The 23,740-nt window shown below is 40.6% G+C and overlaps 1 long non-coding RNA gene across 1 annotated transcript in view; it reads right to left on the minus strand.

Moving 5' to 3' along the window:
* Positions 1–23,740, minus strand: part of LOC143844239 (uncharacterized) — a 134,689-nt gene that overhangs the window by 39,946 nt on the left and 71,003 nt on the right. The window lies entirely within an intron of this gene.

Consider the following 23,740-nt stretch of genomic DNA (forward strand, 5'->3'; position numbering starts at 1 on the left):
TGGAAGGTAACTCCTGAAGTTAAAAAAAGTCATCATTTCTGATCTTCCAAGTTACTTACTAATCTCACTCCCCTGCCCCCACAACTTTGAGCTGTTTTCTTTTAAAGTAAGCTTTTCTGGGGATATGATTCATGTTTTTTCTGCTCTTTAGATAAAGTGCATGTATTCAATAACACGCAGAGATAACATAAACTTTCAAAATGAGAGAAATGGAAGAAAAGTCAATTTTACAGGAATAGATACAGTGAAGACTTGGTTCTAAAAACCTTGCCCTGAAGGTCAGATGTTCTCTGTCAAAAGGGATTAAAAGAGAATGACAAAAAAGAAATAATGAGAGCACTGCTTTAGACTGAACTGGACCCATAAACATTGGTTTACTGAAGTAATGTTCAAATCATTTTATTTCATCACACATTTATTATCTCCTATACCCAACTGTACACAACTGGGTTAAAATCATGTCCAGAGATTGCCACACAAATGTAAACTACAGCTGGGCTGTCTGCAAACAAAAGGAGAACATGTATATCTTTTTATATGCTTTAAGATCATTTGTGATAATGATGCATAACAAGAAGACTTACTTTCTTCATAGCCAGCAGCCCTTAATCTTGTGATGGGATGAGAATTTCACACCCTGCAACATTTTTAAAAATGGCATGCTATCTGTTTTTCAGAGAATCAAAGTGACAGATAAAACTGTTCTCAGTGTGCATTTAGGACTCCCACACTGTACTCCTCAGATGCAATTTACCATTGACTTAAACATGAGATGTGATTTATCTTACCAGCCAAATATTTCATGCTAGTCAGTAGGGTGACTGTTTGTTCTACTTAGCTTTTAAAAATGTCATTATAACGATGCCAGGACAGGCATGTGTACTGTGCTTAAGAGGTTTGCTCCTTGGCTTTGATATATGCCTGTAATTCTTAATAATTACAAAATCAAATTCAATGCAGAAGCAAGCTTGCAGTAGTCAGTGAAGTCACCTGGTTAACAACACTACAATGTTGGTTTTGAGTGCAAATATTAGCAGTAAAGAGCTTTGCAAAGCTACACCTGTCATACAAGATCATATAAACTCGCCCTAAACTTTCCTATAGACAGAAGGAATGACTACTGAAGCTTATCTAAATACAACAAACTAGGACACACTTTTAGCCAAGTGGTTCAGACTTGTTTTGGCCCTAAAGATCAAACCCTACATTCCCATGGTACACTCCATTCAAACTTTTATTATCACCACACATCATCTAAAATAGATACAATCGTGAGAGGAAAAGAGCTCATAAAACAGAACTTGGCCATTTTTCTGCCAATGTAGCATGCTGAGTCCCTCCCCAGTGTAATCCACCAGTGTTTAGGCTACCAAGAACAAGCACTGACTCCGATTTACCAATGGCTTTTTTTGCAACCCAGGCCAGAATGGCACCCAAGTAGATGGCTGTTGCTGTTCCATCCACATGGCAATTCAGCTTGTTCATCCCAGAAACTTCTAGCAGGTGCTCCTGGGCTGACTAGTCACATCATCCAGAGCCAGCCCTGGGGGAAAGAGGCAGCACAGGGCAGGCTTGGGATGCAGGAACCATGCCCACCCATCCTATGGCTATTTAATGTGCCACCATAGTGTAATCTTCCTCACCGTTTTCTCTTTAGCTCTGGGGGCTGAATTTTTTCCTCTTTGTTTCCATGTGGGATTTATGGGAGTTACATGGAGAATAAGCATTGGGAAGTTGTGGAGGTTTTGCTAACGCACAGCAGCCCCTTGTCATGAGGCTCCATCTCCAGCCACATGATCCCACCAGCAGCTGATTAGACACAGAACAGCTGATCAGCAGAGACTTTTCTGCAGCAGTACCGGTCTCCATTTTATCTCAGAGCTGAAGGATTACAGAGGTTGCTTGGTGCTGGCTAGTACATCCATCCCATATCAGCTTGAGAGGCATGGAATCCAGACGTAAGAGGCAGATGGTACCGGACAGCAACACCATTTTTTCTGTGGAGTGTGTGGGTCTTTAGTCTTGTATATTTGGTATGCTTGTGTGGTTCGGTCAGCATCAGCAGCCAACATTGGCCCTCATGAACCCTCATGTCTAGGGTTTGGTGGAATTTGTGTACATTTGCCACTCCCATTCCATTGGCAGCAGCCTGACAAGCAGACATCAGACAGATAGTCCCTTTCACCAAACCACTAAAATGGTACCTGTATAAGTCATTTAATGGTGAGACTCATAGGACTTGTTTATACCATACAGCAGAATAAGATGGGAAAGAGGGTAAAATTCTGAAGAAACCAGAGTCCCTAACCATTCTGAACTAGCAGGCACCTCTGAAATTCTCACACAAGGTAATGGATGCAACCACAAAGTGGCTGCCACAGAAGACAGAATCAATAACAAAATATTAGGGAATCAAGTCATGCAAAATTCTAAAAATAACTCTTTAACATTTCAGGCAAAAACTGTTTAAGAGGGTACCTGTTAAAATGAATATATTCTTTAATAATATTTTCTTGTACACACAGAACTTATTTATTTATATAATTTATATACTGCCGCTCCCAGCAAGCTGGCTTACCTTGAATCACAATAAAAATCACTGTGCTTTGGTGACACCTACTACCAAAACCATTCTTCAAATATATGCACAGCAAATCGGATCTCCAATGACAAGTCAGATGCCTTGCTGTGCAATGTTTCATCTGGCCCTTACCACTTTCTAAAGCCCAGGAAAGGAGACTGACTGTAATAGTTTAGACCATCTTTTCTCAATTTTTTTACTGTTGAGAAAACCCTGGAACATTCTTCAGCCTTTGAGAATCTCCAGAAGTGGTGCAATCATGCTGAATATGGTTGGGAAGCATAGCTGTGTACATGCCCACCTGGGGCCCCTCCCCTTCCCACCCCCTCCAGGCCCATCCTTAGCCAGTTTAGAGGGGAGGATCAACACAACCATATATGGTCATATGACCCAATAAATATTTAACAAACTTAAATAATATATTCAAAATTAATTAACTACCACCCATTCAGGAAACCCTTCTAGGACCATTAAGAAACCCCAGGGTTTCAAGAAATCCTGGTTGAGAAAGCCTGGTTTAGATTGTAGGGAGGGGCTCATATATTTAGTGTCCTCCTGCTTAAAAGATTTAGTGCTAGTACAAAACCAGCGTAGCATGGATAAAGTTGGCCCAGGGCTTTTCTCCTTGAAGCTTATTTTGTTTATTTGTAGGCAGCTTTATTTTAAAAAGAACTTGAAGTTGTCCGACCTACCCTTCTACCATGGAATTATAATACCTGATTATGTAGGAAAATGAGGGGCTAAAAATGTGGTGGAATGTTGAGGGAATGGAATGAGTTGGACCAATTTAGAGTGCAGTTGAGAAATCATGATCTCATTTTGGAATGCTTCCCTGAGTTAAAAACTCCAAGAAAACATATTAAGCAAATACTAGAGGATAATGCTTAATTTCTGAATTATTAGTATTCTACTTACATGCATGTCTTGTATGCAAAGGAACAGTTAGAGCTGGAATTCATTACCTGAAATCTGAAAATTCAGTGTCCTGTTTTACTGTTCTTTGTCCTCATTCTTTAGCATGTATAGATCAGGCCTAAAGCCCTGTTTCAGCATGTCACTGGCACAGAAAAGGAATATTTATACAATATTGTCTACTGAAGTATTTGAGCTTTTTTTACAAGCACCAGGAGCTCTCTCTAATTTTCCATCTTACTTTTACAAAGTCGTCTAAATTATCCTCAAGTAATGGCTCAGTCTACACTGTAACACAGCCTTCACCCTCTTATGTCTTTTTTGATCTCTCATGCGCAGTGACAATTTACATTATTCAGTTAAGGCAATAAATTGAATAGATTGCTTTAATAAATGTTTCAGTTTTGACCATGACTTCAGCACACTTGTGACATTCAAAAAAGATCAAAAGGTTCCACAGCAGCCTAGTTCTAGTCATTTGTTTAATCATTACTGCTGCCCTATCTCCCTTTATTGTCTGTTATGGTTTACTTTCCAAAAATTTTCTCTGGTGTCTAGGAAAAGGATGAAAAACAATGCTCAGATAGTCATGGATTTCCTGATGACCTGAACAACATAAGCAGTTTGTAATACCAGTGTTAGAGAAATAAAGGGCCCAATTTACCAGGGCCACAAGTTGATGGGCAGCAGGGCGGGCAGCAAGAGGACACACCTTGATGACATGTAAAGGGTGGCATGTGCAGGGCAACATGATGCGGGGGCAGTGTGCTACAAAGGGGATGGAGTGGCCGGGCCTATATAAAGCACCAGGTGCTATGACTGGACAGCTTCCCTCCCACTCACCCTTTGACAGGATCATGGTTCTCTGTGTTTTGTTTGTTCTGTTGATTTATTGATACAGCTGGTTGGTTGGCATAGGGAGGAGCCTGCCTTTGGGGGAAGCACAGCCTGGGGCCCAGGCTCCCCAGGTCAGGGGCCTCTGTAAAAGGCAGCAGGGTGCAAGCGGGGCTGACCTCAAGGGGAAGGCACCAGGGGCTCCCACTACCAGGTGGCCTGAAGAGAAAAGGAGTTGTGTGCCCCCTGTGGTATTTCAGGTGGCACTTCCCTTGCTCGAGATCCTTGCACCAAGGGAACCCCAATTTCTGGTAGGGAAATTGATGGGATTCCTTAAGGGCTGTCAGGAGAATAAGGGGTGTGTGGTTGGCTGACCATGGCAGTCGGTTTCCTCACATGCCATGTCAACACTCAAAGTTATGTGTGTTAATAAATGCTGTGGCCATATTAAGCCAAACCAAGTGTCCATGTCCTTCTTGGTGCTGGGGATGCCCTCCTGCCAGTCGACAAGTTTCTAAGATATTTTAAAACAGCTATATGAAACTTATGATACAAAACTGTGTATACTTATGAAATGTGATTGTACCCTAAAAACTAGTAGGCTTACATAACATCTGATTTAAGTATAATGGAGACATATCTGAGATTTTGACTTAGATTTACTTGAAAGTAAGGTAAAGTTCCTATTTATAAGCCAGGATCTTTTGTTTTCCCTTCTTGTGTCCCTCCTTCATACCCTAGATATGGTATCACATACAGAAATATAATATTGGAAAAGAGACAAGGAAGTCATCTTCAGACATAGATGGACACAAAATAAAGGTTAGCTAAGCAGGAGGAATAAAGGGGCTTGGCAGGGTTTTGATTACTTTGTGGGCAAATGGGAATTCAACAAGCTAGATTCAAATAACTGGAGATGATGTTAGTAGAACTACAAAAAGAAAGCAACATGAGTAGGAGCTGAGTTGGGGCAAGGCTTTGGTGCCTTTCAGGAAAATACTACCAAACAACTTCACCATAAAGGAAGCAAGGGTTGCTAGAGGTCATCGAAAGTTTTTCCTGCACTTGACAAAAAGTGATTTCAATGAAACAAAAATGGTAGTGGACCAAATTAACACATACTTTTGATCCTCTGTCCAATATCTGCTGTGGTTTTGGCTGCTAACCAGAGACATTCTGAGACTTATTTTGTGAGCACAAAGAACTTGCCTTCTCCCACACATTGGCCAGCTGAGATAAGCAGATGGAAATGGAATTTATACTAAGTATAAGTACGGGTCAGAGTTAAAGGAGGACAAAAAAAAACCAGGAGTCATATCTGAGCTGGTATATTATTCAAAACTGTATTTCCAACTATACAAGAACATATAAACAGAAAGTAAAGGACAATCAAAATTAATGAAACATATAAAAGGTTGATTCAAAATTTTTTGACATTGGTTATTTTCTTACTATTTATTTAATTCATTTCTAGTCTACCTTTCTCCTCTATGTGGACCCGGAGTATTCTCTTCTCCATTTTATCCCTTATATCACCTCTGCAAGGTAGGTTAGGCTGAGATAGTAGGGCTGGTCCAAGCTCACCATCTTAAAGCAGAGTTGGGATTTGGACATGGATCTTCCAGATCTTAGTCTCATATTTTAACCAAAACAAAACAATCACCTGTGTTTTAGAAAGACCAATAAAACTAAAAATATAAACATTCCAAATGTTGATATTAGTTTCAGAGACTAAATCTATACTTTACAGAGGCGTTTTTAATCTCCTGTTTTTAAATAAACATGACTAAAATATGACTAAAAACTGTACACTATAACTTCAAATGTTTTTCTGAGCAGACAGCAGCTGCACAGTAGTTCAACATTTCTGCTCTTTCTTATTTCCCTCTTTAACAGATCATAACAAGGACTATTAAAACACATACTGATCACCCAAGCTTGACAGGGTTGTCAGAATATCTTCCTCGCCTTGCCAAGTACCTTGATACGAAAAGAACACACCTAATTTAAGCCTGCAGACACATTAAAAAGATTTAAGCTACACACAGCTCATTTGTTCTTTTGTATTGGTAGGATTCATGCTTGAGTGAGCATAGGTTGAGGTGTCTCCCTCAGTTCCATTAAATGCTAAATGAAAGCCAAAGATCAGGCAAAGTTGAACTAAATCTTCCTTGTGTAGAAAAGACTGCATTCTATACTTCAAAAGAAAGGAATTAACTAGGGATGCTCCAGAATTCTTCATGTCTGAAATTCTCCCTGAATTTTTAAAAATGACTATATTCTGTGCTAAGTTATGTGCATGCATGGCTTGATGCCATTTTAAGATCCTTCACCATTTGTTTCTTTTCCATTTCTCTGTATTACAAATGCCCTTGTGTGCATTGCAGGGCAGCTAAAATGATTAAGAGGCTGGAGCACCTTTCCAATGAAGAAAAGTTAAAGAGTTAGGACTTTTTAGCTTGGAGAAATCAAGTGATAGGATAGGGGTTTACAAAAATGAAATGCTTTTCTCCCTTTCTCACAATACAACAACTCATGAGCAATCAATGAAATTAATGAGTAGTAGGCTTAGAACAGATAAAAGGGAGAACTTCTTCACCCAAAGAGTAATTAGTACTTCGAATTAATTGCTGAAGGGGTTGATAGACAGCTTCAAGAGGGGATTGGATAAACATATGGAGCAGAAATCCATCAGTGGCTATTAGTCACAACTTATTGATGGAACAGTATGTCTGGGGCAGGGAAGCTCTGTATTCGTTGTGCTCGGGGGGGGGACATTGGCCCTGCTAATGGATTTCCTGATGGCACCTGGGTTTTGGCCCCTGTGTGACAGAGTGTAGAAGAAGTATTAGGAGTATTAGGAGAAAAAAGCCTGATTCTAAAATAGACCAAAGTGAGATGAATCATGGAGGATGACCCTGTGGAGCTGATTGTAACAGAAGCCATCCTCCAGGCTCCTTGCAGGCATCCTTGACCCCGTCTCCCCAGACAGACATGTCCTGGCAAGCCAAGGCACACCCACAATGGTCCTGACATGAAGTTGCAAGTTACTCATAGCAAAGAACACCAGAAAAAAAGATGTTCAGAAAAATGGGAACATAATGAGTCTCCCAGCAGCCTCATGAGAGCTGATATTGGCCCCCCTCAACCACATATGGTATATACTAGGTCTTTGGAGAACAAATATTTGTTGCTACTGGTGTTTTTAAAAAACAGTTTTTAAAGGGAAAGGGGCTTTTCAGAAGCATGAACACAACAGTTCATTGGCTGTTCTGTTTGATTGACGGCCAGGGGCGGGAAGAAGCACAGAAAAATATTGCTTCCTTTGTTGCAATTCTGGTGAGACCTGAAACCTGTGTGGAATGAGTACACCACTACTGGGACTTCAATATTCCACTAGAATTGATAGTGTGCGAAATGATGGAATTCCACTATTAAATATAGCGTTTCTGCATACTGAAAACTTTTAGCAACATTGGTAATTGTGCGGAATGGCCCCAAGTTTTGAATAGAAATGCATAAGAAAGTTGATTTTGAACAAAAATATCTTTTATAATGAGATACAATAGACTTCCTTTAAGCTTTGTTGTATTAAAAGCTAAAGTCAGTAAGCAGAAATAACAAAACATGAAATTAATGGTGAAATTACTAATACAGTTTCAAAAGTGAATGGTTATGAAATTTAAAATGTTTGAAGTAAACATTATTGTATTTTATAGAAAATATCTTAAATGATATAATAGATGGCTTGATGGAGACCAGTATTTTCTATAATGATATATGTAATTTGTTATATAATCCCTCTTCCTTTTTTATCCTTTTTATATTATTATCTTGGTTTCCAAAAAAAAAAAAAGTATGTTGGGGTGATTTTAATGATTTCATGATGTAATCTCATCATGAATGTTTTAAATTATTAACCTCCTTGATGGCTCTTGTAATGGCAGAAAGGAAAGATAACATATTTTGTAAATACATAAGCAAATATATTGTTCTACGTGCCCAGGAGTCTTCCAAGTAAGTAGAGACTTAGCTGTGTCTGTGGAGATGTTGTTGTGTTTCATCATCTATACAGGAACCAGTTTATTACTCTATACAATTATAGTTATATTGAATGAATTGTGAAAAAAGAGGGAAAACATAGCAACACTTAATATAGTCTCCCAAAGTTTAGATATGTTTGGCCATTTTCAATGGTGCAACATTCCCTTTGCTAATTTTGAATATTTGAAATTGACTGCTGTAAGGTACGCACTATAGGATGTATTTTAGAGTATGTTTTTGTTTTTCACTTAATAAAGACATATAAGTATACAAGCTCTTGAGTTTTGCTCTCCGTGGGTAAAAATGTTAATGAGTTTTTTCATTAATCTAATATTAAAGTGATAATTTTTAATGAGAGCCATTCCTTCTATATGACTGTTCCATGTTGATAACATTGTTTTATGTAAACAGGATGCATTTGTTGACTTGGGTACAATGCAATTACATATCCCTGTAGTCTTATTCAAGATTTATTTCTAGCACAATTCTGTGTTGCACTGTGTAATAGATTTTTTTGGATCAATTTAAGGGTTCAATGGTAGTGACAGTTAACGTTAATTCATGCACTACATGTTGCCGATTAGTTAAATTATTGACTCTTCAATTAAAAGGAAACAATTAACTGGGAAACCCTAAATCAGGTAAATGGTTCTTTTCTTCATCATTTTATTATATGCCAAAATATCTGACACAATTTCCCTGATTTCTGAACTGAATATAGATCCAGGCAGCAGAAGGCAGAGTACTTACACAGGAAAACAATAAACATTGGCATTTCTTAAACATTTATAAATTTGATTGGTAATGAAGGATAACTATCCTAATTTGAGAAAGGATACCTAGAAAAACACAGACTGAAAAAGCCACTGAGCTGTAGTAAATAGAATATTCACTTGAACCCGGGTTCAAAATACCAGAGACCTGTCAAACTATATAACAACTGTTGAACAAAAATTTCCTATAGCACTTATAATAATTGGTGGAGATTTCAATGCAAGAATGGGTGCAAATGATGTGGAACTATGTAACTATATTGATTTAAACCCATATGAAGTCTGCTCAGATACCCTCTCTTTCACCTGGGCTTCCAAAAACAAAGAGCTAAATAGAGCAGCACATCATCTGATTGATCTTTGTCTCCCCGCAAACAAAATTCTATTAAATGGACTCAGTATAGGAGACATGCCGGGTGAGTTCACGTTCAAGTCAAGATGTGGAGCAAGTGTCATTGATTATATTATCATCCCGTCTATCCTGAAATGAAACATCATCAACTTCCAAGTTGGTGTACGCTCGGAGAGTACACTAACTTCCACTAACCCTAACCTTAACAAGCCCAAACAGCCCTGAACCTCTGTCCACTTGTGACACAGCCGAACAAATTATCTCTCACATACGGTCTACCAAATCTGTGGTGTGAGCCCATGACTTTTTTTTGACAAAAATGGCTCACTTGCACTCTGCCACTGCGCGGTAGTGGCTAGTACCATCAACTATGCCCTTCAAAACTATTCGATCCTTGCTACCCAATCAGCTGAACTGTGCCTGAACAGGTCTCCCTGCCAAAAAGCACATCCCTCTGACTCTGTACACTGCTGGTTTGATAAACACTGTAGGGCAAGTCATAAATTGTTTATTTATAGTAAACATATAAACACATCTCAAGGGTTCAAAGAATATTTTGAAGCCAGAAATAAATTCTAAAGCCTGACTAAGTCCAAAAAACAACTAGCCTTTTATGACAGGAAAGTCCATGCTCGATCATGCCCTGACCCTCTACCATCTAGCGGCTAAATACACCTGTGCCAAAATCTATGCCGCCTTTCTTGATCTGCAAGCTGACTTCGATTCCATCCCAAGAACTTAACTTTGGAAAAAACTATCAGACATGGGAATGGATTCCAGACTTCTGTACCTCATTCGTAACCTCCACACAAATACTGGCTGCCGAATCCGCAGTGCCAGGGATGGGAAACTTTCCGACAGAATCCCTGCCAACAAAGGTGTTAAACAGGGCTGTGTTTTAACCCCATATCTATTCAACCTTTATGTATCCAATCTGGCTGAAAATTTTACGGGAATCCGTTGCCACACCCCAACGCTGGGAAGCTCTCCGGTCCCTCTCCTTTTGTATGTTGACGATGCAGTCCTCCTCTCTTGTACTAATGTTGGCCTAAAAACCCTTCTTCAAGCTTTCTCAGGCTATTGTAATCAAAATCAACTCCGGATCAATTTCACCAAATCTAAAATAGTTATATTTTCTAAATCCAAAAAGCTCACCAAGTGGAAAATAAATGAACATTTCATCGAGCAAGTGCACCATTTTAAATAGGAGTCTATTTCCACCACTCTTTGAAATGGACCCTACATTGGAACTAAACATCAACCTGCACAAATCTCAAGGCAAATGCAATATTAAGATTTTACTTCTCTAAAAGGGTAAAGGTATCCCCTGTGCAAGCATCGAGTCATGTCTGACCCTTGGGGTGATGCCCTCCAGCGTTTTCATGGCAGACTCAATACGGGGCGGTTTGCCAGTGCCTTCCCCAGTCATTACCGTTTACCCCCCAGCAAGCTGGGTACTCATTTTACCGACCTCGGAAGGATGGACGGCTGAGTCAACCTTGAGCCGGCTGCTGGGATTGAACTCCCAGGCTCATGGGCAGAGCTTCAGACTGCATGTCTGCTGCATTACCACTCTGCGCCACAACTCCCAGGCTCATGGGCAGAGCTTCAGACTGCATGTCTGCTGCCTTACCACTCTGCGCCACAAGAGGCTCTTTACTTCTCTAAGGGAAGCCAAAACCTCCCTGCCACTATTAAAATTTTTCAAATCATGCTGATCCCAAAACTTTTCTATGGCATACAAGTATGGGGTATAGACCTCCCTGTAGGAGGCAAGAGGCTGCAATCTTCCTTTCTTTATTGATTATTGGGTCTATTGAACTTTTGGAAAACCTTGAAGAGAACCAAGCTTACAACACCATCAGGCAACGAATCTTGGATATTGACTATCAGAACACTATTGCCAGAGCATGCAGAGCATGCTTTCCTATCTTTTTTGATATCTATCCCTCAGCAAGAAGGATCCTAGAGTACTTTACATCTTTAAAATCATCTTCCCTGAAGCGATTTTTAATGCTAGCAAGGCTAAACCTTCTACCAATGGCAGTGATGAGAGGTCAATATGCTAAAATCCGATATGCTAACAGACTCTGCTCATGTCCCACCAAGAAATTTGAGTCAGTGGAGCATGTTCTCCTCCTCTGTGAGCAACACAACCCTCTTAGAGAACGTTACATATATCCTCTCATGTGGGTGAGCAAGATCCATGGTCCCTCAATAGTAGTGCATTCTCTTTTACTGGATCACAATCCTCAAGTAACCGAAGGCATTGCAAAATTCCTCCATGGGATTTTCTGCAAGTGATCTGGGATCTGAATTGCTTTGTCTTTTATATACATGTTCTGTTATGTTATTATGCCAATAAAGGTATTTGACGTTGACTTTGAAAATACTAGAGGCACTGGGGCAAGTCATTATTTTTCATGGTGGCAGTTATGCCGTTCTTGACCATCCCATGTGATCTAAAGAGATCTGATATTAGCTGCTGAGATATTGCTTGGCATTGGAATGGCCTTTGGCTAGAAACAATGAGGTGTATTCATTCATTATTTTTCAACCTGTTTCTGAAGCTTCTTTTTAGCTCTTTATGTGTGTCATAGCACATAGTCCTAGTGGGAAGAGCTTCTGCTGATTTAACAGAAGTGCCTACAGAGGAAGTTATATGTGGGAGTTTAGTGGGGGAGTTTGAGGGAGAACAAGACACATCCTGTCAGTTTTGCCCTTGGAGTTAATGTTAAAGCTTCTCTGCCACCATTTTGATATGTTTATTTTTTATAGACTGCCCCTTTCTGCAAATGGGCTTGGGGGGAGGTTAAATCAATAAACATCTATAAATAGATTAAAAACATCCTAAACATTAAAAACTCCCAAACAAATACCCTCACTCCCCTCCATCAACCCCAGCTAACTTCAGTCTGGCCTGCATAAATTTGCTGTAGGTCAGGTGTAAATGCCCAGCCCAAAAGAAGGGGCAGCAACCTAATTTCCTTTTGGCTCAAAGTTAGTTATGACTATGAAGTGAGTTAGCTGTCTAACTTAAATCCAATTGCTTTCAGTGAGTTACACTCATGGAATGGAACCATCTACATTCCACCAGGAAAATTGACATGTGCATCTGCGAGGGGAGGGGTATGCACCAATGCCCTTGTATGAATTAAAGGTGATTTAGGATTTAACCTAATAATTGAATAGAGAAGGTTTATGTGAATTGTACAATTGTAGGTACTGATTAAAGGCCAGGTTTCTTCAGGGCATGAGTTGCATTGACCTGTAGAAATAGATGCATTTTAATTAAATAAAATATGACACAGTTTTTTTGCACAAAGGTGGGTTGGGTTATAGCTGATTTTGAGTAGCTATTTATGTAGGCATGAGTGCATGATTTCATCATTAAGGTACCTGCTAGTCTTCAGTCTTGATTTCAGCTCTTAGTAATGTATGTATTTCAAGTGGTTTAAACAATAACTTACATGATATCTTCATCTTCCTTCCCTCACATGCAGAATCGTCATTCTGTTTTGACTTCCTTTCTGACTGAGCAGCTTCTTTTATCTATTTTCTTCTTATCTGAAGGTTTATGATTGTCCTACCCTGTACCATTATTATATTTTGATTCTGACTCAGCCCAAGAACTTGAGGAAGAAACAAAACCACCTCTGAAAATGGCACACAAGAGTCTTTTGAAAGTTCAAAATTAATGAAAATATTTTATTTGACATGGGGGGGGGGGAACTTCAGGTGAAATCAGGAGTAAAATGTCTGAAGTGAAACAAGAATAACTTTGAGGTAAATTAATACACAAACTCCAGTTCATATGTTTCCAGTAAGCGAGAGCTTTAAAGCTTTTCACAAAGAGGGTAGATTATTTGAGATGAAAGGCTTTAGATACTGCAGTACTATTGAGTTCAACTATCCCTTCAAGTTTCAGGATATACTACCAAGAATCCAAATTCCTTCTCTAAATAAACAAGGGATCACTCCACTCTTTGGAGCTATCTCCCTTTTCAATTGGGCATCTCTAAACTAGAAGCTCTGTTCCTTTTTCTGGTCTGAATGGGGTCTTCAGTGATTCTCCCACTCCTCCATGCCAATCTTCCCAGTTTTCAGTCAGCGTTAAACTGAATTACCTTCAATACTCAGTTCCCAACTCCTTATTCTCAGCTGATGCTATCCAATGAAATTTGTGAGCAGCCTGTCACTCAGAGGCTCTCTGGCTTTATGAAGCATTAACCATTCATAGTCCATCACATGTTTGTACAACATTTATGAGCTTTTAAAGCACAGTCTATTACATATTTATGCAGTGCTTATGAGTTTTTAAAGCACAGTCCATCACACTGAGTAAAAAATCAGGGGAAAATATCAAAAACAACTTGAGAGTTCAAATACTTATGCCTATTTAAATATATCTTTGATTATTGTATGAGTTTATATCAATTAATCAATTTATTATATCTGCAAATCTTTCAAAAAAATCTTCCTTTAAATCAAGGAGGAGCACAGGAGTACCATCTTTTGAAAGTCTAGCCCTTCTCTATGAGACCAGTAGGAGGAGTGTCTTTTTTTAAATGGTACCCGCTGTTTTTATAAGTTCCAGGAATTAAATATTTTTTTAAAAAGAAAACTGTTATTTTATTAACCAAGCCCTCTTAAAATCAATCTTTTAAAAATCTAATTGTGAATGGCTAAACATTGCAACCCCATATGAGTGCAATACATTTTATAAGAGACAGGTGTCAGAACCTATACTACGGAATAATTCATTCAGTGTATTCTAATTTCAATGGCACTAGGCCAGAATAAAGGTTCCAAGTGATTGTACTGAGATGAGATATTGCAGTGACCGCCTCTTAGCACAACTATTTGACATAAAAGTGAATTTCCAATTGGTACCATTTACTGTATTCATTATAATTTGTCATCAGTCTGAGGTATAATTTTTTTCTGCCTCATCTGTTCTGTGAAAGGTAAAATAAATGGTACTGCTTTGACCTTTTTTAGTATTCTGTAATTTGATTTGCTTGCCATTCCCATCCTCCCCTGTTTACAGTCTCCACAACTTGTGACTAGAATGGACAGTCAGTCAAAACAGAATACTGAAAAGGTCAGTGCAGTACTATTCACTGAATATTCTTCTTAGAACTCATAGAGTATTTAAGCTTTGATTTTGGTGACAGAGTGCCATGAGATCAGAAAAACAGACATGATAATTTCCTTTTGAAGCAACAGTTGTGGTAGGAAAATAAACAGTATAACTTCTAAAATCCTGGCAGGAATGGTATATGCTGCTCTTGGTTCTCCTTTTATCTTTGAAGACCTAGTTTGAGCCCTAGTGAAACATTATGGGCCAGAATGGGCCACAACCAGAATGAAGAACAAAGCACAGCATGAATTTTACTCCCTTGAACTTCTGCAGTAGCAGGGATGCCAGCCTCCAGCTGGGACCAGGAGATCACACTTCTGGTGCTTCTTGAAATATTGAGAAAAGCTGACATAGAGGCAGAAATAGAGAAACCCTCTAAATCAGCGGTCCGCAACCTTTTTTGGGTTGCGAACCGGTGGGGGGGAGGGCCATCCAGGGCCCCACGCATGCACGGCAGCCCCCATGCAAATGTGCGTACGTGGACCTGCCGCACATGCGTGTTTGTGCCCAGGGTGCGCAGTTGCGCTCCTGGTGGGCCCGCAAACGCGCACGTGTGGCAGTTTTGCTGCCGCTCAGGTGCGTTATCGGCCCTATCAGGAGTGCAAATGCACGTGCAAAACTGCCGTGCATATATGTTTGCGGCCCCACTGGGCGCACACGTGCATGCACGGTCCTGCCGCATATGCGTGTTTGCACTGCCGGTGTGCCGGCAGCTGCGCCTCCCTCTCACCCCCTCCTGCAGAAAGAAGCTTGCTGGGCCACAAGCTAATCGGGTGCTTTGGCGGTCGTTTTGCTCGCGGCCTGGTGAATTTCTCCTTTTGTGGTCTGGCACCGGGCTGCAGTCCTGTGGTTGGGGACCACTGTTCTATATGTTCTTTGCCTACAAATGTTTTCATGGTTTATTGTAATGTATAGCTGTTCTTGATTTACTTTGATATTCAACAGAATTGAAGAATGTACAGATTGAAAGGTTTTCAGTTCTTCAAGAAAATTTTGCTATAAATTAAATATTTTCATTGAAGGAAGAAACACTAACACGTTTATGGGTTATTTGATATTTATTGCTATTAGCAATTACTGCCACACTGCATTTCTCTTTGTTTCCCACCTGGAGTCTGGAATCCCTGCGCCTCCATGGGATCCAAAGCCAGAGAGTTCCCCCCTCCCAAGTAGCCCTTTTCTCCAGGTTGACTGAACTCTGCCTGGCTTGCCCTTTGGGAGATGGGGATGGGTGGAAAGGAGGCAACCAACTACCCCATGGCCTTCCCTGCCTGCCCTTTGGGAAATGGGGGTGAGTGGGAAAATTGAATACCAGAGGGATTTTTTTCCAGTTGTTTGTCAGGTTTTTAGAGGATAAATATAATAAATGTTTTTTATAACCTGCCCTCATAGATGCTCAGGGTGAGTGACAACATGAAATAAACAACTGGTTTAAAACAGAATGTCATAGCTGCTCTTAATATTTGAGCAGTGGCCTCCTGGGCAGAGCCAGTCTGGCCTCCGTCCACGGCCAATGGCAGGACGGTTGTTGGGGGGGAGAGATTGGAGTTCCCAGCAGCTCTCCCCCCTATCCAGAAAATGCCTGCTGTGGCCTCTCCAAGTCTTGCTGGGCCTTTTGGGGGCCGGGGGGAGTTCTGATGGAAACTCCATGACTCCCCCCCACCCCGAAAAGGCCTGGTGAGGCTGTGGCAGGCCTTTTTGAGGGCAGGGCTGGAGGAAGGGCTGCCAGTTAGTGGGAGGAATGGGGTTCCCACCAGCACTCCCCCATGCCCCGAAAAGGCCTGCCACAGCCTGTCCAAGCCTCAGTGAACCTTTTCAGGGTTGGAGGGAGTCCTGGAGGAAACCCCATGCTCAGGGTGGCTTACAACATTTCATATGATAAAATGAGTCTACATCAGGATTTAACTTTGATTTCTCAGAAGTAAACCCCATTGTTTCAATCCAACTTATATTTAAATAAAAATACATCTAGCAATAAGTGCTATGCCTTTGAAATGCCTTACTTTAGAGATTCACAATGTTTGCTTGCAAGTTCTATGAAGCAAGAAGCTAAAACTGTCTTTTTCAGGGTGTATGTTAGTTTATATTGTCATTCATCATGGGAGTGATATGTGGAAATAGGGCCATATTTCATGTTATTGTATCAGTGCAGTTGTAATGGGAACATCTTTGACTCAATTCCCCACTTTAATGGAATTGTAGTTACCCTCTATCTTGAGGTTTCAAAACTCACAATAACTCTCAGACTTGATGATGCTAGCTACTTTTTATTACGCTATTCAGTATAAAATATTACCACAAAAGCTATGCTATTAATATTGCACATATCACCTACAGCCTAGGTAATGTGAGCATCAAATCCCTTTGTCATCTTTATACATTTCCAGTGCTCAAGTGCTGAAACACCAAAGAAAATTTGGTTTTGAAACTAAATAGCTATATAAAGCCTACTGATTGCACACAAGTATTTTTGCAGTACATTAAGGGGTAGGGGAGTCTAACCTCACAAAAAATAATAAGTTTGAAAATTCTGTACAAACAGGTATTTTAGGTGACTTAAGACCAGCTGCTTCCTGCTTGTATTATATGCTTAACAGTTCAGAATAACCTCCTGCAAAACTTCTAACTAAATTCAGAAACAGATAAGATTCAGGAAAAAAAACCTACTGTGACAGTCTCTATGGTTTAGCCTCAGAAATGCAGCTTGTCGTGTTGGGCTGACACAACTGACTTCTTATCTTTATAGCTATACTGGAATAAGAATCCTATCATCATCCCTCCCCTCAATGAAAATGCTGATAAGTACAATTATTAATACCACCTTGACTGCAGATTACCATATTCAATGGGCTACCCAAGGCCTGGCAGCATTATAAGCAATATCAACTTGGCTCAAATCTCTGCCTGGCAATTTTGCTGCACTTTTCTTTTCATTGCCAGTGCACCAAATTGTGTGCCAAAAAGAGCTGAGCTCCTTTCCCTATTCTTGGCAGGATTAGATTTCCACTGAGCCCTAGCATTGAAGGGGCGCCTTCTTTGAATGTAAGCTTTCCCTTTCTCCTTCTATCCAGCCATCCTTGCTATGTATATATTTTTCTCCAGTTCATACCTCTGGTTTCTGCTAAGGGGGATGAAAACATGTATTGTGATGAGATTGAACTAAACAGAGAAGGAACACATTTCACCATTGGCATTTGGAACAGATGATCCTTACTTTCTTATACAGATCTTCAAAAACATAAACAGACTTTAAACTAGTCTTTCCTTTAGATTGAGTAGGGAAACAACTTTACAGGCACCTAATGTGTTTGAATGCAATACAATATTTTAAAACAGTACGTTTAAAAAAAAAAAAACCTTGATGCTGACAGTGAAATGGGAAACAACAAAATTAAACCCTATAATATCTAAAACTGCTTTTTTATCCTTCAGGATAGCAGAGGATGACTCACTTGTGGCCTGTGACTAATCTTGACAGTGTGACTTTCTCTCAAGGCTCCTCTCTACTCAGACTTGAGCTTCATTTTCCAGAACTGTTGGCTGTTTCATTGCTCCCCCCCACCATTTTAAATGAGTAAAACCTAAGACAATACATGAACTCTAATTAGCACTTCACTAGTTTATTGGTTTTTTATTATTTTGTTAGTTCATTTGTTCAATTACATGATTTACTAATATACTGCAGTTATAATTTGCTTGAAGTGATAATTTCCTTGATAACTCAACAGCACAGCAAAATGCAAGAAGACAATTCAGACTCATGGTCCTAAGGGGCATTGTTGGGAATTTTGCATTCAAATTGATCTTTCATTCAGTTCAGTATGCAGAGAGAGAGAGAGAGAGAGAGAGAGAGAGAGAGAGAGAGAGAGAGAGATTTGTAGGCACTGTTTTGTATCTAGAAATCACACTTGATTCATTGGAATATATGTATGCCAAATTATGTGTATGATTTTGGCCAAATATACTTACCTAGTAGGGGTACTAAATTCTTGCTGGGGTAGAAAATTCCTGCTGGGGCAGAAAATGGCATAATTTCAAAGGAGGCTCCAAAAAGGAAGTCAGTCTTCTCTAGGAATTGCTGAGAACTATAATTTTATCAAGGAGTTTGGGGTGATTCCCATAAAGGCATGATGGCATTAATTCTGGGTTTTCCCCTGGAACTGAAATCACAGCAGAGACACCCCCTTTTTCAGCTGGGAGGCCAGTATCTTGATGTTTATAGGTGGCCTCAACCATAGCCCTAGGGGATTAGCTCAGTCTTGCAGGTCCTGTGGAACTGTGTTGCTACCACTCCTGAATCTCTACTTGTGCAAGCAGAATGTATGATATATATTTTCCTTTCTTCTCACACATCTCTGGATCCAAACCTTGGGATTTAGGTTAGAAGAAAACAAGGGTTTGTGGCCAGATCCTGATTTACCATTTACATACTTTATATTCCATGCAGCGTCTTGATGCATAGCAATCATTCTGCTTCTATAAACAAACACTAGGCTACACTGGAATAAAAACTTCTGAGGTAGGTTTTGCTATTATTAATGGTTGAGGCTGAGATCATAGAGACAATATTTAAGGGAGGTATTTATTAAAACATTTATGTCATCTCTCTTCAGGGCTTAGGGTAGCTTACTTACTAAACAATGAAAACACAAGTTAAAATCATAATAAAATGCCAAACCATAAATACCTGCTGTTCCTAGCCCATCAATATTCCTGACAAACAAAATAAGACTTTCAGTGCTTCCTAAATATCTCCAACAAGAGGATTCTGCTTACCTCCTGTTTAAGCTCATTCTATAGAGCCACAATAGAAAAGGCCTAGTCTCTGGTTGATGTGGGAGAATAGCCATCAAGTGTCAATCTGAACACTGTAGCTGATACACAGGAATATATGGGTAGAAATAGACTTCGGATATGTGGGCACTCTATGAATGGCTTTAAACGTACTAACCAGAACCTTGAATTGGACTAAAAAACAAACTGACAGCCAATACACCTGTTTTAGAATCATAGAATCATAGAGCTGGAAGGGACCTCCAGGATCATCTAGTCCAGTGATCCCCAACCTTTTTTTGGCTGGGGACCGGCAGGGCGACGGCCACGTCCGCGCAATGCGCACGCGCGGCCGGGCCGCACGTGCGCGCTGCACGGCCGAAATAGCGCGTGTGCAGCACTTACACGCGGAGGGGAAGAAGAGAAGCAAACCACTTATACATGAAACGGGACGCAATGGCGGCAAAACCCAGAGTAACCGATTATGCACACGGAGACCCCAGCGCCGCTTCTGCTTGCACCCCGGTCATCCGGAAGCTGCGCTTTCTTCCGCGTTTCGCTAACGCGGCTTTTTCAGCGGCATGCACCAAATCTGCAGCCGGTTGTAGCCGGCACCATGCGTTATCGGTGATTTTAGTCTCCGCCATTCCACCCTGAATGTGCGCTATTCCCCCCGTGCATAATGGGCCTCAGTCATCTTCTCTCCAAGCTAAAACATGTTTCCCTTACAATAATTGGGCTGCCACATTCTGGATCAGCAGCAGTTTCCAGGTTGTATTCAACCTTAGCCTAATATAGAGCACTAGTGAATAAGCCCGCTGCAGTCTTAATGCAGCGAGCGCTAGCGGGTCCTCAGAGGCGACGGGGCTGGCATGGGCGTGGGGCGGGGCAGCTCTTCCGGGGCACGGGAGTCTGCGAGGGCAATGGGGCCGTGGCTCGGCGTGGGTTGGACGGGCCGCATGGAGTTGGGGAGTGGCCGAGTCGGGGGAGCGGCAAGTGTGTTTGGCCGTGGCGCGGTGCGTTGCGGCTTGGCAGGCCCCCGCGGCCTGCAAGGTTACAGAAGTATGGATTAGAATGGTCAGATTGATAGAATGTACTCTTGGAGGTGGAGCAGACAGAAGGTGCTCCTGGCTACTGTGACAATCTGCTTTTCTTACAGTAAAGCTGGGGCTATGTGTACCTCCAAAAATTAACCTGCTCTGTAAAAGCCAGCTCACTCCACCTAGGATAAGTGGTTCTAGCCTCCTAGGGCATCAGCCATTGCAAGTAGCAATGCAAGCAGCCTTTGTCAACTTCATCTGTTTCTGCCTTAGAATGAAAATTTTGTGAAATAACTTGTCATATGCATAGCAGGTAATGAGGATGAAGCATTTAAGCTTGGTGACAGAATTTCTTTTAGTCAGAATTATTGAGAAGCAAACTTGAAATGTTGAACCTGATATAACATTAAATGTTTAGGTGATTTGTTCACTTGTGTCCTTCTTTCAAGGGCTCTGATGTACTGGATTTGATTGTATCCTTGCACATGTCTGGAAAAGTAGGTGAGGTGATGTGCCTTGTGGCAAAGCTAGATTACACTATGTGTACTGCCTATATACAGAGGACTTGTGCTGAAAACCAGATGTCTGAGTAGAAGTCAGAGTGGGACCAGAGAGTGCAATAAAGAATCCAGTTTGTGAGTTCATTTACCAGAGACAGATAATTTGCTCCTGACATCAACATTAGATGGATTGTGCATGGAGTTTGGAAATTAGTCACTTCTGCTTTCTATAGCATATCATCAACATTCACAAGCAACAGATTCCAAACCTTAAAACACTTTTATTGGCATGAGTGAACATAATAAAAATAAATAAATAAGAAAATCAATCTTTTACCCATTTTAATTCTCATATTCCAAAGTAATATAGAGATAGACATATTAATGAATATACTACTGTCCATCAATGAACAGATTTACTATTTTCAAAGACAAATGAATGACAGGCTCAACAGCAACAAAAAAGTGGAAAAGTCTGCTTTGTTTAAACTTATTCTTCTTTTTAAATAGCATAGTGTTGCTGCCCCTTTATCCATCAATCCATCAGGGACATTAAGAATGGAGAGAGTCCTGTGTGCTAGTACTATGCCTACAATTAATCAAAGTTTGGCACTTGTGATTTTACTTAATCCTGTTTTGCTACATTATTGATTTTCTTCCCCAGGCTTGGGAGCATGTGGTTCTCAAAACATGTATTTTATGTCAGCAGTCGTCTTTTTAATTGGTCAAGTGAAGCGAGACCATGCATTGAGCTCAGTGATAGCCCTGTTTGTAATTCAATAACTTGTAAAAACTCATCCAGCCAATCATAATGGCTCAAGAAATGCCCTGGGTTGCCAGGAGTTAAAAACTATTATTCACATTTTTGAAAGGGAAAAAAATGCCAACATACTTCTCTAAACATAAGAGTTCGCCAGAAGAAGAAAAATCCTGTGTTAAGACACGTCACATAATTTTTCAAAAAAAGTGCCTGATATTCCCTGACTGTCTGACCCAGCTTTGTAGATGAGCTTTGCGGGGATGAATAGCCCAGTTACACCCTTCTAAGTGCACTGAAGGATCTGAGTCTGCTTAGGAGTGCATAGAAAAGTCCATCCTCTCTTTTCAATAGTACAGTAGATCTTGCTGGTATCAAAACTGAGTCTCCATGTCCACAAAATGTTCCTGGCTTCCCAGAGCTTTGCCCATTTCATTTTAGAAATCATTTCCCCTCTCTCTGTTTGCTGATTCCCACTGCCCAAGTGATGTGAAGTCATACCCCAGGGTGCTTTATTTTAAGGAAGAAATGACATTTGTACACAGCTTGTGTTCAGTCTTGTCTTTCATTCCACAAAAATAGAATGAATAACTTTCCCCTTAGGGCTCTTTTGCTCAGCAGCTTTCATGCCATCAGTTTAGATTGTGATGTTGTGAAGAAATGCTTTTTGGGGGTGGGTGGGAGTCGAAAGCTGACCTGAGTAAAACCTTTATCAGGAAGTGTTTAAAAGTTTTTTCCCCTCTCTGGGCAGAGGACAGGTAGGGAGAAGGAAATCAGTCAATAGCTTTTCAGGCTCACCTCAGCTACCTCTTAAGAAATGTGAATAGATAGCTAGAGATAGAAGAATGATCCAGTTTCCTCCCCTCCTGTGAGGAACAGAGAGTTGGAGGTGTTAAAATATCAGAGACACTTCAGAAAAGAATTCCTGGAAATCTCCAGGAAAAGCCACTTTGACCTGGCCTGACCTGATCACTGGGAGGGGAAAGAGAGGTGATAAAATGCAGGGGAGCAAGGAGGAAGAGGTCCATCAGAGTAGACAGAACTCTTAACTGAGGTCTGGAGGATGCAGCCATTAACCATTTGGTGGCTAGAACAGTTCTAGGAAGCTTCAAGGTAATGGAAATTCTGTAGAACTTCTTAAGCTAAATCACCTGTTCTATATTTTAACATCTGATAGGATATGCATAGAAAGAGACAGAGGAATTAAGTTTTACCCATGGCTTTAAAATCCATCTTCCATCTAGTGCTGTGCTAAAAATATGCTTGTGAAAGTTTTGATATTGTATTATTTTTATGCTGGTAATGGTTCTCTCTACCAAAGTCCTAGACATAGTATTTTAAAAGGAGTGTCGGGGGGAAGACATGGCATTTGGCAAGCAGCATTTACTCCAGGGTTGCACAAAGCAGTCAACTGTCTCCATGGTGGACAGGCACAAGGCATCAAGAGACACAGAGTCAAGGCCTCAGATATGAGAAGGAAAGCTGGGAGTCTTGATCCTCCCAGTAGGCAGTTCCTTACAAAATCAGGTGATGGCAGGAAGTTACCCAATAAAATAAGAATATCCCATTAAGGTGTTTGTAAGAAAAACCTGTCCAGGCCTTTTTGGCCCTGGCTCCCACTGGTAGAATGAGCTTCTGGGAGAGATCAGGGCACTGACAGAGCTTCCCAAGTCCTGCAGGGCATCTTGCCACACATTGTAAAAATAGCATTACGCCAGCTGAATGGCACAGCCATTCCTCAACGTCTTGCCATCTTGCTATAGTCTGCTGCCTTTTCACACTTACACTCTGCAAGCACTGCTGGAAATGGCAGAAGAGAGCAACATGGTTTATACGCGACTCTCTTTCGCCTGTCAATCAAGTCAGGCAGCCAATCCCCTTTTTCCGTTTTTTAAAGGTCCCACTATGTCTGCTGATTTTTTAAAATTAATAGTTCTCTGTTGAAATGCATATGCATCTAGTCATGGATGCATAGTGCTTTATATAACTCCACTCCTTATGGAATCATGTGTGTTGAATCATTTAAAAATT

The sequence above is a fragment of the Paroedura picta genome, chromosome 9 (assembly GCF_049243985.1).
Source record: "Paroedura picta isolate Pp20150507F chromosome 9, Ppicta_v3.0, whole genome shotgun sequence".
NCBI classification, from domain to species: domain Eukaryota; kingdom Metazoa; phylum Chordata; class Lepidosauria; order Squamata; family Gekkonidae; genus Paroedura; species Paroedura picta.